The sequence below is a fragment of the Oryx dammah genome, unplaced genomic scaffold, assembly GCF_014754425.2.
Source record: "Oryx dammah isolate SB20612 unplaced genomic scaffold, SCBI_Odam_1.1 HiC_scaffold_19, whole genome shotgun sequence".
NCBI classification, from domain to species: Eukaryota; Metazoa; Chordata; class Mammalia; order Artiodactyla; family Bovidae; genus Oryx; species Oryx dammah.
The window spans coordinates 53542453-53559565 of record NW_024070203.1 but is presented as its reverse complement, the minus strand read 5'-3'; the positions used below and the strand labels follow the sequence as shown (position 1 = coordinate 53559565).

Sequence of the window (17113 nt, the reverse complement as noted above, 5' to 3'; positions counted from 1 at the left end):
AAAGGAAATCATTTCCTGGATTATAACAAACTAGTAAGACAGGTGGGATAGGGGCTTTTGGCTGCTATTTACTAAGCCTACTTCAGTAATACTACATGAAGTGACCTACCAATGAAATCCTCACCCAAACTGGGAATGAGTATTTCTAGCACTGTGGGACAACTTGGTCACAGAATATCTCTCAAACCTTGGCTGACATTAAAGCCGAAAGGGAAGGGATTGTAAAATAAAGAATGTTGCCCATCATTCAGTTCTACAAGAATCAAATCATTACCCACTGCTGTCACTGACCTACAGTACAACCTGAAAGGAACTCAGGGTGAAGATCAGGATAAGGCACTTTGTACTCAGAAAACTGGCAGAACTGGCCTTCAGATAGTTAGATATTTTCAGGAGAAAATTTCATGAATCTGGTTTCTTGCACCTCCCTACACTTAGAAAAACACTAAAACCATTCACTAGGATACCATATCTGTTCCTTGCAAATAGCAATAGCCTTCTATGTGTGCTTGATTGCACGGACTCTCTTTCTAAAATCACATTATATACTGGCTTCCCACTTTGTGTGTGACAGTCATTCCTCCTCTTTGCAATCCCATGGACTGTAGTCCACCAGGCTCCTCTGTTCATGTAATTCTCCAGACAAGAATACTGGTTACAACTTCCTTCTCCAGGAGATCCTCCTGACCCAGGGATTGAACCTGGGTCTCCCATATTGGCAGGCAGATTGTTTACTATCTGAGTCACCAGGGAATCCCCCTTTACCTCTGCAGAAAAGGCCTCAGAGTTTTCTGAAAAACTGTCTCCCAAGCTGGCTCAAATAAATTTTTCCATTGTTCTCTTGATTAACCTTTTTATTGATTAATTGATTAATTTTATTATTGATGGGAGAAGGTGGAAAAGATAGAGAGGAACGGGATTGAAAAGCTGTGGTAAGAAAGGTGTGAAGGACAGTAAAATAAATACATGTGCACCCCAAATTCCCATTTACATCAAGCCTTTTCTCCAAATTATGGCTCATCTTTCTTTTTTCCTTCAACATCAAACTTCTGGAAAGAATAGACCATGCTTTTTCATTCCATTTCTGCTTTCTCATTCCTTCTTTTTCCATTTCTCCTTCAAACTGCTACATTTGAATGTCTTCCTTAATATTTCACCAAACCTTCCTTGCTGGGTCACCACTGACATCTTTATCCAATAATATAATGGACTCATTTCAATTTTTACATTACATGATATTGTCCTCGTATTTGAAACTGTTAGTGACTCTGTCCTTCAAGTTCCTCCTCTACTTTTGTTTCCAAGACTGTGCTCTTCTCTATCTTTCTTGCATCTTTAACTACTGGTTCTTACTTCTTTTAGTTACTTGCTTCTTAAATATTGCTAAGTTACAGTGTTTTGCTGAGACCTTTCTCTTCCCTTCCATCTCCTGGACCCAACCCTCCCCTTCTCCCCTCCCTCCCCCTCTCCTCTATTCCATTTCTTCCCAAATCAGTTAATTCCATCAACTACCTAGACCTTGAAATACCTGTAACATTTATAATGGCTATAATAAAGTAAGTGCTTACTATGAGCTAGGCACTGTAATATCCAGGAACTAGATACACAGCCATATATATCTGATCCTCAGCAAAACGTTTAGACAGAGTTTTGATTTCCCATTTTTCATATGAAGAAACTGTGGCACAGAGATCCTTGGTACTCAGTTAATAAGCGACAATTAAACTACCAACTTGAATCCATGTTTTCCTGAAGTGAAAATCTGTGCTTTTGTTAACCACTGACCCATAGATACACTCAAGGTTCCTAAATGTTTGATTCAATGTTAGAACATTCTACTAAACTCTAGATCCACATATTCACTCATTCCTTTGCTCACTTATTCTTTCTTTGATTCAAGATATATTTATTGAGCCATTATTATGTGTATGGCAAGCATGTCACATATTGGATATGCAACAATGATAAAAAAAGATGGGGCCTTTGTTCATGAAACTTACAGTGATGGTTGGTTTTTTGTGGTATATGAATAATGCCTCCTTCTGTGCACTCACCCTTGAAACCTATAACAGTGCTGTATTACATGGCCAAGGAACTTTGCAGATGTAGTTAAAGTTACTGATCTTGACATGGAGATAGTACCCTAGACTATAAGAACATTTAATTACATGAAACTTTAAAAGCCAGCACATACTATCATGTAAGAAACGAATCGCTAGTCTAGGTTCGATACAGAATACAAGATGCTTGGGGCTGGTGCACTGGGATGACCCAGAGAGATGATATGGGGAGGATGGTGGGAGGGGGGTTCAGGGTTGGGAACTCATGTACACCTGTGGTGGATTCATGTCAATGTATGGCAAAACCAATACAGTATTGTAAAGTAAAAAAATAAAATTAAAAAAAAAAAAAAAAAGCCAGCACTAAGCCGGCTGCCCTGGGGCCCACAGTAGCTGCTAGAGAGGCGGTAGTGCGGCAGGATGAGAGCAGACTCGGGCCCAGTGGTCCTTGTCTCCGCAGCGCACACCATCATAGGCTCTTTCGATGGTGCCCTATCCACCGTTCCTGTCCATGACCTGGGCTCAACTGTCATCAGAAAGGTCCTGAAAAGGGCGCTGTGGCTCCCGAAGAGGTCTCGGAGGTCATATTTGGACACATTTTGGCAGTAGGCTGTGGGCAGAACCCTGTTCGACAGGCCAGTGTGGGTGCAGGAATCCCCTACTCTGTTCCAGTGTGCAGCTGCCAAATGATCTGTATGTAGGTCAGGTCTGAAAGCCGTGTGCTCGCAGCCCAGTCGATAAGGATAGGACACTCCAGCATTGTTGCAGGAGGCATGGAAAATATAAGCAAGGCTCCTCATTTGGCTCACTTGAGGACGGGAGTCAAGATTGGGGAAAAACCACTGACCGACCGCATACTCTGTGACGGGCTCAATGACGCATTCCACAACTATCATATGGGCATTACAGCCGAAAATGTGGCCAAACAATGGCAAGTGAGTAGAGAAGACCAGGCCAAGGTTGCAGTGCTGTCCCCAAACAAGACAGAGAATGCACAGAAGGCCGGACATTTTGACAAAGACATCGTACCCGTTTTTGTATCTTCTAAAAAAAGTTCTTGAGGTGAAGTCGCTCAGTCTTCTCTGACTCTTTGCGACCCCATGGACTGTGGCCTACCAGTCTCCATCCATGGGATTTTCCAGGCAAGAAGACTGGAGTGGGTTGCCGTTTCCTTCTCCAGGGGATCTTCCTGACCCAGGGATCGAACCCGGGTCTCCCGCATTGCAGGCAGACTCTTTATCGAGCCACCAGGGAAAAAAGGTCTTACTGAAGTTAAAACATGAGTTTCCTCACCATGGGAGCAACATGGAAGCCATGTCTAAGCTAAAGCCTTGCTTCCTTATGGATGGAACGGGAACAGTCACACCGGCTAATGCTTCAGGAATGAATGATGGTGCTGCAGTAGTGGTTCTTATGAAGAGGTCTGAAGCTGGCAACTGTGGGCTCACACCCTTAGCACAGATAGCTTCTTGGGCACAAGCAGATGTGGAGCCTTCCATTATGGGAATAGGAGCAATTCCAGCAATAAAGCAAGCTGTTGCAAAAGCAGGGTGGTCACTGGAGGATGCTGATGTATTTGAAATCAATGAAGCCTTTGCAGCCCTGTCTGTTGCAATAGCTAAAGAACTTGGTTTAAACCCAGAGAAGGTCAACACTGAAGGAGGAGCCACAGCCCTGGGCCATCCTCTTGGAACATCCGGCTGTCGTAGTCTTGTCACCCTCTTACACACACGAGCACAAGGGTGGACATCGTGGTGTTGCTGACCTATGTGAGGGTGGAAACTGCCTCCCACTTCACAAGAAATGCAAGACTCGACAGCCTGTTGCACTTTAATGTGTAATATTTGAGGTACAAGCAAGCTGCATCTAACATTGTTATAAATAAAACAGATCAGTCATCAAGGAAAAACTAAATAAATAGAAGCCAGAGACCCTTTCTTGGTTGAAGTTGGAGGGAGATGAGGAGCTGAAGAAAAGGAAGGAGAGATGAAGCATGAAAAGGATTTTGATCCACAGTTACTGGCTTTAGAGGCATAGGGAATATGAGTCAAGGAATGCAGTCAAATTTATGTGCTGAGAATAAGCCAACAGTCATCAAAGAAATGGGACTTCAGTCCTATAGCTGCATGGAACTCAACTCAGCCAACATGAGACTAAATGACCAGGGAAGCCTAAAACGTTTGCCCTTCATGGAAGAAAAGTCTGCTTCTAAGCAGATTCTGTCGTGTAGACTCTCGAGTTTTTGTAAAGGAACACAGTCCTGTAGACTCCTTGATTTTAGCCTTGTGACATTCTCTAAGCAGAGACCCAACCAAGCCCATCTGACTAATGACTTGTGGAAGCAGATGAAAATATGTATTGCTTTCAAAGTCATTACATTTATGATAGTTTATCATGTCATTGATAGAAATCAATATAGCAATAAACATGAAAACTTACAAATAAATCCATAATTAACTATGTTGGTAACTACTTAGTTGAAAAGAACAGAAAAGTATGAAAGAGAATAATAGAGGATTCCCTTAAAGATATTCCGAGGAGGAAGACAGGAGGAAGGCAGAAAGGTGAACTTTACGTTTTGTTTGTATTCACTGCTTCTTGTCTCTATGATGCCAGTGTTCACTTTGACAAATTCTCACAGAAGCACTTATTAAGTACTGCAGGGATGATATCGATAAGGTTAGGAGATGCCTCATCTTACTGAACCCGTAGTCCAGAACACAATGTACAAACAAACACAGTTTGTGGACCAAATCTGGCCTGCCACTTGTTTTTGCATGGATGGTGAGTGAAGAAGCATTTTTACATTTTTAAATGGTTGAGAATAAAATCAAAAGAAGAATAATACTGCATGACATGTGAAATTATATGAAATTCAGATTGCAATGTCTGTAAATAAAAAGTTTTATTGGAACACATCCAGGTTCCTTCATTTGTGTGTTGTCTGTGGTTGCTTTATAGTAAAATGGCAGAGTTGAGCATCTGTGAAAGAGACTAAATGGCCAGTGAAGACTAAAACACTTGCCCTTCATAGGAAAATATGTTAACTCCTTAATGTGTTAGTTGCTCAGTCATGTCTGCCTCCTTGGGACCCCATGGATTGTATCCCGCCAGGCTCTTCTTTCCATGGAATTCTCGAGGCAAGAACACAGGAGTGGGATGCCATTCCCTTCTCCAGGGAATCGTCCCAAAGCAAGGATTGAACCTGAGTCTCCTGGTTTGCTGGCAGATTCTTCACTGAGTCACCAGGGAAGCCCAGAATATAGGTAAGTTAAGCATTTAAGTGATCTCTGAGACGAAGTACAATTGGAAAAGTACCATTTAGCAGGGTCTTCAACTGCCAGGATTTGATGCCTGATGATCTGAGATGGAGCCGATGTAATAATAATAGAAACAAAGTGCACAGCAAATGTAATGTGCTTGAATCATCCCCAAACCACCCCTCCCACCCAGTTTGTGGAAAAATTGTCTTCCACAAAACCAGTCCCTAGTGCCAAAAAGGTTGGGAGCCACTAATTTAGGTAGAGTGTATTTGCTCATGGAGATCAGCAAAGAACACACAAAACAGTTAGCATTTTAGATTATCTTTAAAGAAAATGGGAGCTAAGACTGAGCTACTCAGAAAGTAGGAAGAGGTTCTCTGATAGGCCAGGTGCCAAAAGAACTTTTGCTGCATTTGTTCTTTGTTGGTATTTTAAAAACTGAAGTTGCTTATTAAAAAACTGGAGAAGATAATTTCTTTCTTAATTTCTTGACTCCTTGAAGGCACAAGGACAAAAACTTTGATAATAACTTTATGATTTCAATCTCTTGCATGAAATGAAATTCTGCTGCTGATGAATATCATGTTGTCTAGAGCTGTTAAGTTGTTCTACACTTCCAGTGTCCCTGTTTCTATCTATCTTCTTTCTGATTTATTAATATTTAAATTCATTTAAATTATTAAAATGAATTAACACTTCATTTTGCTAAACACATTTAGCTGTTCCCCACCCCCTCCCTTTACTGAAATGATTGTCACAACTTGACACAACCTCCCCCTTAACGTGTTTGCCCCAGCAAGACTGATGAGAAGCCCAGCTCCTTGGCTTGCAAATGCCTTCTTTAGACTTTAAACATTTTTTTCTTTGTGTTAGCTAATAGCTTTACTAATGTTTTAGCTGTTCATTGATGTAATTGAATCTCAAATTGTTTTTATTGTGTTCTGTAATATTATGGGGATATTCTAAATACTGTAATAGTAATTAATATTAATAATCAGTGCTGTTTCACAGGTCAGTTGCTGCATCAAGCTCAGTTATCGGTTCATATATGTAAAATCATCAAAGATTGCACAGTGGGAGACTCTGGCTTCCTTTCTCTATCCCTGGTTGAGCAAGTGAACTCATCCTTACATTGTTCCTTGCTAATTGTGAAACAGATGCTTAGCATTTTTTAGATCTCAGTTACATCTAAAGAAAGTGGCTTTCTTGATAAGACCCTCTAAAATTAGAGAGTTGTGGAATTATCTAGTAATATATGTCTTACTAATTCAACTTGTCATGGCAACATGCAATTAAAACTTTCCTTTGGGACTAAAATGAAAAATCCCAGTTGCTTCTGAAGAAGTTTAGCCAATACATAATGAGAAGAATAATTCAAGTAAATGGGACTGAGTTTCATAGAGAAAAGGAAAATAAAAGCAAACTTTTTAAAAGAAGTAAATTATTACTACATTTGGTAATTTTACAGTTTTCATCTCATTTATTAGGTGCTCTTATTATTTTTCCCAATTGAAGCAGTGCCATTATTTTTTATTTGCTAGAGAAAGGGGCATTAAATTTCTTTTATGAAACCACCACTCCAAATTATCTTTCTTTTGCAGAATAAGCGTTTGTTGTGGTGGTGGTTCAGTAGCTTAGTTGTTCTGACTCTGTGCAACCCCACAGACTGCAGCACACTAGGCTTTCCTGTCCTTCACCATCTCCCGGAACTTGCTCAAACTCATGTCTATTGAGTCTACAATGCCATCCAACCATCTCGTCCTCTGTCGTCCCCTTCTCCTGCTTTCTATAAGAATAAGCATAACTGATACCAAATATTACTTTTATTTAAAGGGAATATATGATACCACTGATACTGCATTTCAGTAATCTAGTGAAAGCATTTTGAACAAAGTTAACTAAAGAACAGTATTATTTGTATATATTTATATCTATATCAATATCCATATTGACATTTTTATATCCTTTATTATCTGATTATCTTATATATATTTTTAAAATCTTGTAATAAGAAAAGTCATGTTTATATGCTATGGTGTAAATTATTGAATTATAACACATGTAAACAATTTCTTTTCTGTGTTTACTGTTATAACTAAATTGTCTATAGAATATTTACTGTATTTCATTGATTCTAAGATGCCCATTTCTTTTTTTTCACATTTAATATCTCTGAAGTAAGGATGACCTATCATAATTAAATTGCTAGCATTATTTATTTCTAGGTATTTATAATATATAATGTAACAACATACCTTTCACAATTAATAGTGACAGATCCATGAAATGCTGAGTATTGAGACTGCTTCTCAAAGTATGCCATAGTTTGTCAGAGACTACCTGTTCTACAGTAATCATTTTTTTCTTTTTCAAAATTTTAGCTACACATAAAGCCAAAAATCCTAAACTTTACTAGACTACCTCAAGTGTTACTGTTTGATTTGCTAGGGCTACCTTAACAAAATACTACAAAGTTAGTGGCTTAAGCAACAGAAATGTATTTTTTCAGAGTTCTAAAGGCTAGAGGTCAAAGAGGAAGGTGTCTGCAGGGGCCATCCCCCTACTGAAGTTGCTAGGAAAGGTCTGTCCCAGGCATCTCTCCTAGCATCTGATAGTTCCTTGGTTCATGCAGCTTAGCTCCAGTCTTCATGCAGTGTCCTCCCTGTATTCAAGCCTGGCTCTGTGCATTGCATGGTTTTATAAAGACACTAATCATGAGACTTCTCCGGTGTTCTAGTGGTTAAGAATTCATCTTGGAATGCAGGGGGCGTGGGTTTGATCCCTGGCTGTGAAACTAAGATCCCACATGCCACGGGGCAATTAAGCCCGTGCACCAAAACAAAGATCTCACATGCCACAAGACTGAATGCTGACAAATAAGTTTAAAAAAGAAAAAAGAGAAAAGAGAGACACCAATCATATTGGCTCAGGGGTCTACCCTACTCCAATGTGACCTCCTCTTTACTAATTATATCTTCAATAGCTCTAGTTTTATTTTATTTTTTACCCATAAACACAGATGTGTGCTTTATTTTATCATCTAAAACCAAAAATCCCAAAGTGCCATTAATGTACATGGACAGCTGCTCGGATAGAAATCAAATCTATAACTAACAGAATTTGTACTGCAATTTAATACTTACACATTGTTTCATCCTTGTTATGAAACTCTAAAATTAGCATTTGTTGTTCATTCGCTAAATCATGTCCAACTCTTTTGCGACCCCATGGACTGCAGTACGCCAGGCTTCTTGGAGTCTGTTCAAATTCATGTCCATTGAGTAGATGATGAATAGTTAAGTGAAACTCATTCAGTCGTGTCCAACTCTTTGCAACCCCATGGACTGTCTAGTCCATGGAATTCTCCAGGCCAGGATACTGGAGTGGATAGCCTTTCCCCTCTCCAGGGATTCGTCTCAACCCAGGGATTGAACCCAGGTCTCTCATATTGCAGGCAGATTCTTTACCAGCTGGGCCACAAGGGAAGCCCAAGAATACTGGAGTGAGTAGCCTCTCCCTTCTCTGGTGGATCTTACTGGCCAAGAATCCAATCAGGATCTCCTACATTGCAGGCAGACTTTTTACCAACTGAGCTATGAGGGAAGCCATACTACACTTGATCTTAGACAAAAGGCTGATAAGCAATGATGAATAGCTCTAGTTTTAAATGAAGTCATATTCTGAGGTACCAAGAATTAGGACAACATATGAATTTTGAGGAACCCAATTCAACCTGTAATAGTGATTACTTTCTCATCAATGAGATAAAAATGTGTCATTTTGATTTTTCTTCTATCTTGCTCCCTGCAATAGAGGTATTGTCTTTGAATCTGAGGATAAAAGACACTGCCTAGGTATGTTAAAGCAGAATCTTGGTTCCTAAAATCTTTGTAAAACACAGTTTTACAATTCTTCATTTACAAAACTTCATTTGACTTGATATTTGAACTTTTCCAACATCAGTTAGAACTTTCATTTTACCACCTGCTAGCTGCGGGCCATTCACATGTATCTTGAAATATATATGCCTCATTTTTCTGTTTGTAAAATAAAAATAATTATATCTACATCTCCAATATTGGTATTAAAAATTTCTACTGTATGCATGTGTGTATGTATGTACTAGGTCAAGTACAACAATTTGTGACCCCATGGACTGTAGCCCACCAGGCACCTCTGTCCATGGGATTCTCCAGGCAAGTGGATTGCCATTTTCTCCTCCAGGAGATAGCGCTTGCATGATAATAATACAAAATATCTTTTGTGTTAAGATAGTAACTTTTGTGATAAGATAATAACACAAAACCTGCAGATGATACCACCCTTATGGCAGAAAGCAAAGAACTAAAGAGCCTCTTGATGAAAGTGAAAGAGGAGAGTGAAAAAATTGGCTTACATCTCAACATTCAGAAAACTAAGATCATGGCATCTGGTCCCATTACTTCATGGCAAATAGAAGGGGAAACAGTGGAAACAGTGACAGACTTTATTTTGGGGGGTTCCAAAATCACTGCAGATGGTGACTGCAGATGTGAAATTAAAAGACACTTACTCCTTGGAAGAAAATCTATGACAAAACCAGATAGTTTATTAAAAAGCAGAGACATTACTTTGCCAACAAGGGTCCGTCTAGTCAAAGCTATGGTTTTTCCAGTGGTCATGTATGGATGTGAGAGTTGGACTGTGAAGAAAGCTGAGCACTGAAGAATTGACGCTTTTGAACTGTGGTGTTGGAGAAGACTCTTGAGAGTCCCTTGGACTGCAAGGAGATCCAACCAGTCCATCCTAAAGGAAATCAGTCCTGAACATTTATTGGAAGGACTGATGCTGAAGCTGAAACTCCAATACTTTGGCCATCTGATGCGAAGAACTGACTCACTAGAAAAGACCCTGATGCTGTGAAAGGTTGAAGGCAGGAGGAGAAGGGGACGACAGACGATGAGATGGTTGGATGGCATCACTGACTCAATGGGCATGAGTTTGAACAAACTCCAGGAGATAGTGAAGGACAGGGAGGGCCGGCATGCTTCAGTCCATGGCGTCACAAAGAGTTGGACACAACTGAGTGACTGAACTGAACTGAACTGAATAACACAAAAACATGATATCATGTTAATATCACGATATTAAAACATTTTGTAGCAGTAACTGTGCTGTCACTGTTGTTATAGAGATTTTCATTTGAGCAGAAAATTGGAATAAAAGTTTATTAAGGAGAAAGGGGTATGACAAAGTTGTTTATTGTCACCCTATTTATTTAACTTATAGGCAGAGAACATTATGCAAAACGCCAGGCTGGATGAGCTACAAGCTGGAATCAAGATGGCCAAGAGAAATGTCAACAACCACCTCAGATATGCAGATAATACCACTCTAATGGCAGCAAGTGAAGAGGAACTAAAGAGATAGCTTCTTCAAGGTGAAGGAGAGTGAAAAAGTCAGCTTAAAACTCAACATTAAAAAAACTAAGATCAAGGCATCCTGTTCCATCACTTCATGGCAAATAGAAGGGGAAATGGTGGAAGCAGTGATAGATATCCTCTTGGGCTCTAAAATTTCTGCAGATGGTGACTGCAGCCATGAAATCAGAAGACGATTGCTTCTTGGATGGACAACCATGACAAATCTAGACGGTGAGTTAAAAAGCAAAGACATCACTTTGCTGACAAAATCCATATATTCAAATCTATGGTCTTTCTAGTAGTCATGTATGGATGTGAGAGCTGGACCATAAAGAAGGCTGAAGACCAAAGAATTGATGCTTTCAAACTATGGAGCTGGAGAAGACTCTTGAGAGTCCCGTGGACAATAAGAAGATCAAATCAGTCAATCCTAAAGAAAATCAACCCTGAACATTCATTGGAAGGACTGGTGCTGAAGCTGAAGCTACAATACTTGGACCACCTCATGTGAAAAGCCAACTCATTGGTAAAGATCCTGATATTGGGAAAGATTGAGGGCCAGAGGACAAGGGCTTGACAGAGATTTGGATGCTTGGATGGTATCACCAATTCAATGGACAGGAGTTTGAGCAAACTCTGGGAGACGGTGAAGAACAGGGAAGCCTGTCATGCTGCAGTCCATGGGGTCATGATGAGTCAGTGACCTGTTGGTCATGTGACTGAGTGACTGAGCAACAATAACAATTTTTTTTATCACATTACTTTAATAGCACTTATAGCAAAGAAAAAATACTGAGATACAACATGGCATCCATAACAGTAAATATATGTTTCAAGATTTTATTTTTAAAAGTTTTTTTATTACCATTAACAACAATTGTGTAATTATTATTTTTCTTGAGAGATTATTCTGAATTCTTTTCCCCCAAAGCTGTACATACATAGATGTCTATATTATCTTTGGAGAGAGTTTTTCTCTGTCTCTAACTTTAAAGCTCATTATTTTTGCTATTTGCCTTTTCTTCGAGTAGAGATTTTTTCCCCCTAATCTTCTTGTGTTTTCCCAGCAGGAGTACTATTTTAAACAGATTGGTCTGTTCATATATTCTGCCTTTGGAATTGGCATGATTATGTTTGGGTCTTAATGGGGGAATTATTAAAGTAAGGAAGGTTTCAGCTTGATAGAGCTAAAGCTTGCCTTTGACCATTTTGAAATGAGTAATAACAGTTTAGATTGTCATTTATCAGACCCTAACACTCCAAGCAACAGATCTGTCATAAAAGATATATTTTCTGAAAGAATTATTCAAATTGTCCATATTAAATTACTTTCTAGTTAATAAAAGTGAAATGAGTTTATCATTTGAATAATTTTATTGTAGAAATTGAAGAGCTAGAAAGATAAACTCTCCAGTGACAGCCTAGTGGGAGATGGACACCTGTGGCTTTATTGATGTATGGTATCTATAAGTAAATAAAACATAATACAATAAAGAAACTGCCTTGCTTATGTTTATGTCTTTCTAGTTTATTCAGTTCATTATCTGGACCGGGCTTTTCTCTTCTCAGTTACACACTTTGACTGTCAGAGTCTAAATATTTATAGAATGAATATCTGTCTGTGCCAATTATAATAGCTAAGTTTGTCTTTCTGGGCTTCCCCCGGTGGTTCAGTGGTGAAGAATCTTCCTGCCAATCCAGGAGATATAGGAGACCCAGTTTCAATTCCTGGGTCAGAGAGATCCCCTGGAGGAGGAAATGGCAACCCATTCTAGTATTCTTGCCTAGGAAATCCCATGGACAGGGGAGACTGGCGGGCTACAGTCCATGGGGTCACAAAGAGTTGGCCAGGACTCAACATGAGAGATTGTTTTTCTACCATTTTTCTACCAAGATAGAGGATGTTTAGGTACTATAAATGTATGTATTTTTATCCATTGTTCCAAAGGATTTTCAAGATTCATAGCTACTTGTAAGAAGTGTATTTTCAGAATTAGCTGATTATTCATGTAACCCTGGGTTAGAACGTTTGCACACTGTTTTAATATTGTTTATTTGAAATAATACAGTATGTGATCAACAACAGCAAAAAAATGTGCATGTTAATTTTTTAGCCCAAAGATATGTTCAGCTGAGTTTACTTCTTTTTCAGTGTAAGGAATGTCTAAAATATTTTCTGACACTCTATGCCTTCGAGGAAGAAAGTAAATGAATTTTAGAGTTGTAGTTTGTGTTAAGTATTAAAGCATTTGCCATCCAACTTAGAATGACAATGTCCTATCAAATTTCAGCGCCTCTTGATCTTCACTCGAAATAGAGGCTGTTTCTGAATCTACATGCAGTCTGGGTAACTACTCATGGGTGCACTTGAGCCATTGAAGTGTTCCCAGTTATCGGGCCTTGGGATGACTACATTAATGTGGTATGGAGACTAATTCATTTCAAACCTTTTACATAATCACAACTGGAAAGAATTTCATGCTTTAATCACATACTTGAGTTCATACAAATTAATGTTTTTCTCTTCATAGTTCAAAAGAAAATTGCCTAGATTTGATGTTCTCCCAGATTGACTTTAAACTGCTGGTAGGGATGGCATTTGGAGAGAAGGAAGTAGCCAGCATTCTTCTTCAGCATCATTCCTTTCTTGAATATTGTCAAGTATAGCCCAAGGCATTTAACAAAGGCCTCTAACTGCAGTCTGTGATCAAGAAAATGCTGGAAGATGGAGTGTTTGTGGGGCTGTCCATCTCATCTTAGGAACCAGAAAGTCCAAGGGCAGAAAAGGGGCAGCAAGATGGATGCAGAGTAGCCTGGGTTCAGGGTCACCTTATAATTTAACTAGACTTGCGAATTTGAGAGATTTATCTACCCTCTTTAAGCCTCAGATTTTTTTGCACCTCAGTGATGATATAGACAAGAGCCAACACAGTCTTTTTTCGTTTGTTTAACATGGAAATAGCAAGACACTGTAGAGTTTGGTAGCTAAGAAATGATAACTATGTGATGTCATAGGCAGTGGTGCTTGTTTAGTCGCTAAGTTGTGTGACTCTTGCGACCCCATGGACTGTCACCAGGGCCACCAGAGGCCACCAGGCTTCTCTGTCCATGGGATTTTTCCAGGCAAGAATACTGGAGTGGGTCGTCGGTTTCTTCTCCAGGCGGTCTTCCCAATCCAGGGATCGAACACACATCTCCTGAGTCTCCTGCCACCAAGGAAGCCCTTGGTGATATCATAGGGGTGATAGCTAAAGCTACAATGGCAATCATACTGCAGTATATACATGTATCCAATCCACAAGTTGTATACCTTGAAATTACACAGTTATATGTCAAATATATTTCAACTAAAAAAACCTTTTTAACCAGAATATGAACTCTGGAGGCAGTCTAGCCTGTATTTGAATCTTGGCTCTCTTTACCATAAAGTGTGGGAAAATTACTTAACATATCTAGTCTTCACTTTAAAATTTATTTTAATGATAGTACCTTTTCCTTAGTGTGTTATTATAAGAAATAAATAAGCTTATTTGGTAGAATGCCACGTAGAATGCAGTAAATGCTCAATAAAACTGATTTTTAAATTATAATGGTCATAGTCTCTATTTGGCAAAGAGTTTACTTTGAGAAGAAAGGCAAAAGTTAGATCCTTAGCAGATTATTTTCTTGTTATATGTGGAGATAGATTGAAAATTGGCATTTTAGCAGGGGGATCATATTAGCTGTTTGGAGAAGGAATTGTATGGAAGAGAGAAGTTGAAGGTTCTCAAGATAAAACACATGAAAATGTAAATTTTAAAATATGGATGGACCTCGTGTTATTTTGCAGGTAGGATTGACATTTGGTGACTAAATATGCAGAGGTACCAGAAGTGGATAACCCTTTTATCCCGTGAGCAATAAAGTCATGTGATGGTGGTGGTCTTTTATGATACAGATAGATGATGGCCCATTAATAACAGATGAGAAAAACAGGAGAAGAAGAAGTTGAAAGGTAAAGACGATGAAAAGGTTGTAGAAAATTTAACATCAGTACTCAAAACTGATGTGACATGGTATAGAAAGAAGTGATAAAAGTTGTTTTGGGGACAGTGAAACAGATCTCTGGAAATTAGTGAAGATGTTTGGAGAATCAGCGCCTGATTTCCTGGCTCCCACAACCATAATATGATTGTTCCTTTGAAAAACTTAAGATGTACTTGGAAAAGAGTCAAGGAAGAAAATACAAATGTTAATTGTTGCCTTATTATGAATTCAACAACATTCTCTAAAACATGCATGGACTAGTTGAATTGAGTAATTATTGAAGTAAGTGATTAATTTGGACAATAAAGTCTGTCTAAAGGGAAAGATACTGGTTAGAATATTACAGTGAAAGAGCAAAAGGGTACAAGGCATTTAGAAGAAAGAATGAAGAATAGAAAAATGCAAGTGGCAACAAGACTTTTTGCTCCTTTGCACCATTACTTAGGGTTGATTATTAGTTTTTCCATAGCAACTGGTATAGATCTTGCATTCATTCTATAAATACATGTTAAGTACGTATTTTGTTCTGAGTTCTGTTAGGATTTTAAAATACAAGGATGAATGAGAATTAAAGGATCTGCCTCGAAGAGCCTACACACTACTTTCTCAAAGAAAAAATTTAAACTATTAATATAAAGTTAAAAAATAACTACAGTGTGTTCAGATTTTGATTGGTAACATAAAGAACATTCACCATGAGACACAATAGAAAGCAACGGCAGGTTCTTACCTTAGATATTCAAGGAAAAACCTCATCTAAGGAGATATGAAACGGCTTTCATATATCTTGCTGTATATCTTTCATATATCTTCTAACATATGATTGTTAGAAGAGACATGGACAGATTTTATGGACAGAGATTTTAAAGGAAGGAAACTTCCCTGGCAGGATGAAAGTTTCTAATATATGCTTTAAAAATAAATAAAATGAGAGCTATTAGGAGAAACATGTATTTTGGAGAATAACCAAGCATAAAGGAAGAAATTAATGATGCAGGATAGAAAGAACTGGTGGTGGATTCATGTCAATGTATGGCAAAACCAATACAGAATTGTAAAGTAAAATAAAAAATAAATAAATAAATAAATAAAAAATAAAAGTGGAATCTTGAATGCTGAAATAGGATGGAATCTTGAGTACAAAGAGAGCAACAACATTTGGTAGAAAACGGACATTTCTTCTGTTTCAGAAGAGGGGAACTGACTATATTGGTATATGCATGCAGGCTAAGTTGCTTCAGTCGTGTCCAACTCTCTGCAACACTATGGACTGTAACCTGGCAGTCTCCTCTGTCCATGGGGATTCTCCTTGCAAGAATACTGGAGCAGCTTGCCATTTCCCCTTCCAGGGGAATCTTTCTGACCCAGGAATCCAACCTGCATCACTTATGTCTCCTGCATTGGCAGGTGGGTTCATTATCCTAGTGCTACCTGGGAAGTCCCCATATTTAATAGCTCTTTTGATAGGCAGAAGAAGGACTTCTCTCCTGGGTAGAATACTTTTCCCCCCTGTTTCCTATTTTATTCCAAACCAAGTAGTGAAAGAAACATTTAAATTTTTCACAAACATGTCCTGTTGATTTCCAAACTTTTAAATGCACTTAATTAAAACTTTTCCCATGAGTGAAAAATTCATTTTAATGTAAATGCTGACACACTGAGTAGAGTTTACATTTTGATCTCAAAGTTTGAAGAAAAATGTCTCATATAAACTAGTAGTTCTACAAGAAGGACTATGCCCAGTGCTGAGCAATTTCATGAATCACTGGTCTCTGCTGTTGCATGTTAGAACAATTTTTAGATTATATCTAAAGCACTGCAATGAAGCATTCTAGTTATGTTTGTCATGCTGACAGGGAAATATTACATATTTTTTATAAACAAGAGATCTTAGAATACTAAAAGGAAACTTTGGAAAATCACTTCAAGAAGAACACAAAGTGCAGAATTAACAAAAATTTTCTGTACTAAGAAGACAGTTCTCCAAAATGTCAATCTCATCTACATAAGTACAACATTTTGATATACCGGAAAAATAAACTCAAATTTCAGTGTAATTATTCATTTGATTAACATGGTAAATATTCTGAGAGGCCTGTTTCTCATATGTCATGTGAATGAATTATGATTAGTCTAGAAATCATAATAATTTAGTATACTGATGACTTCTTAATTTCTATTTCTGAAATACTTAAATAGAGCATATAAATTTCTTTTGGGTCTCACTTTTCCTAGGACTCAGGTAATTTGAAATCTAAATTTTCCACTACTTAGCCATAATTTTTCTTTACTATCTGTTCACTCTATTGTTTATTATAGTTTGCATGCTAAATTTTAAACAAATTATCACTATATAAGAATT

The 17113-nt window shown here is 38.2% G+C and overlaps 1 pseudogene; it reads left to right on the top strand.

Moving 5' to 3' along the window:
* Positions 1–2424: 2424 nt before the first annotated feature.
* LOC120878819 lies at positions 2425–3894 on the top strand (annotated as a pseudogene).
* Positions 3895–17113: the final 13219 nt, after the last annotated feature.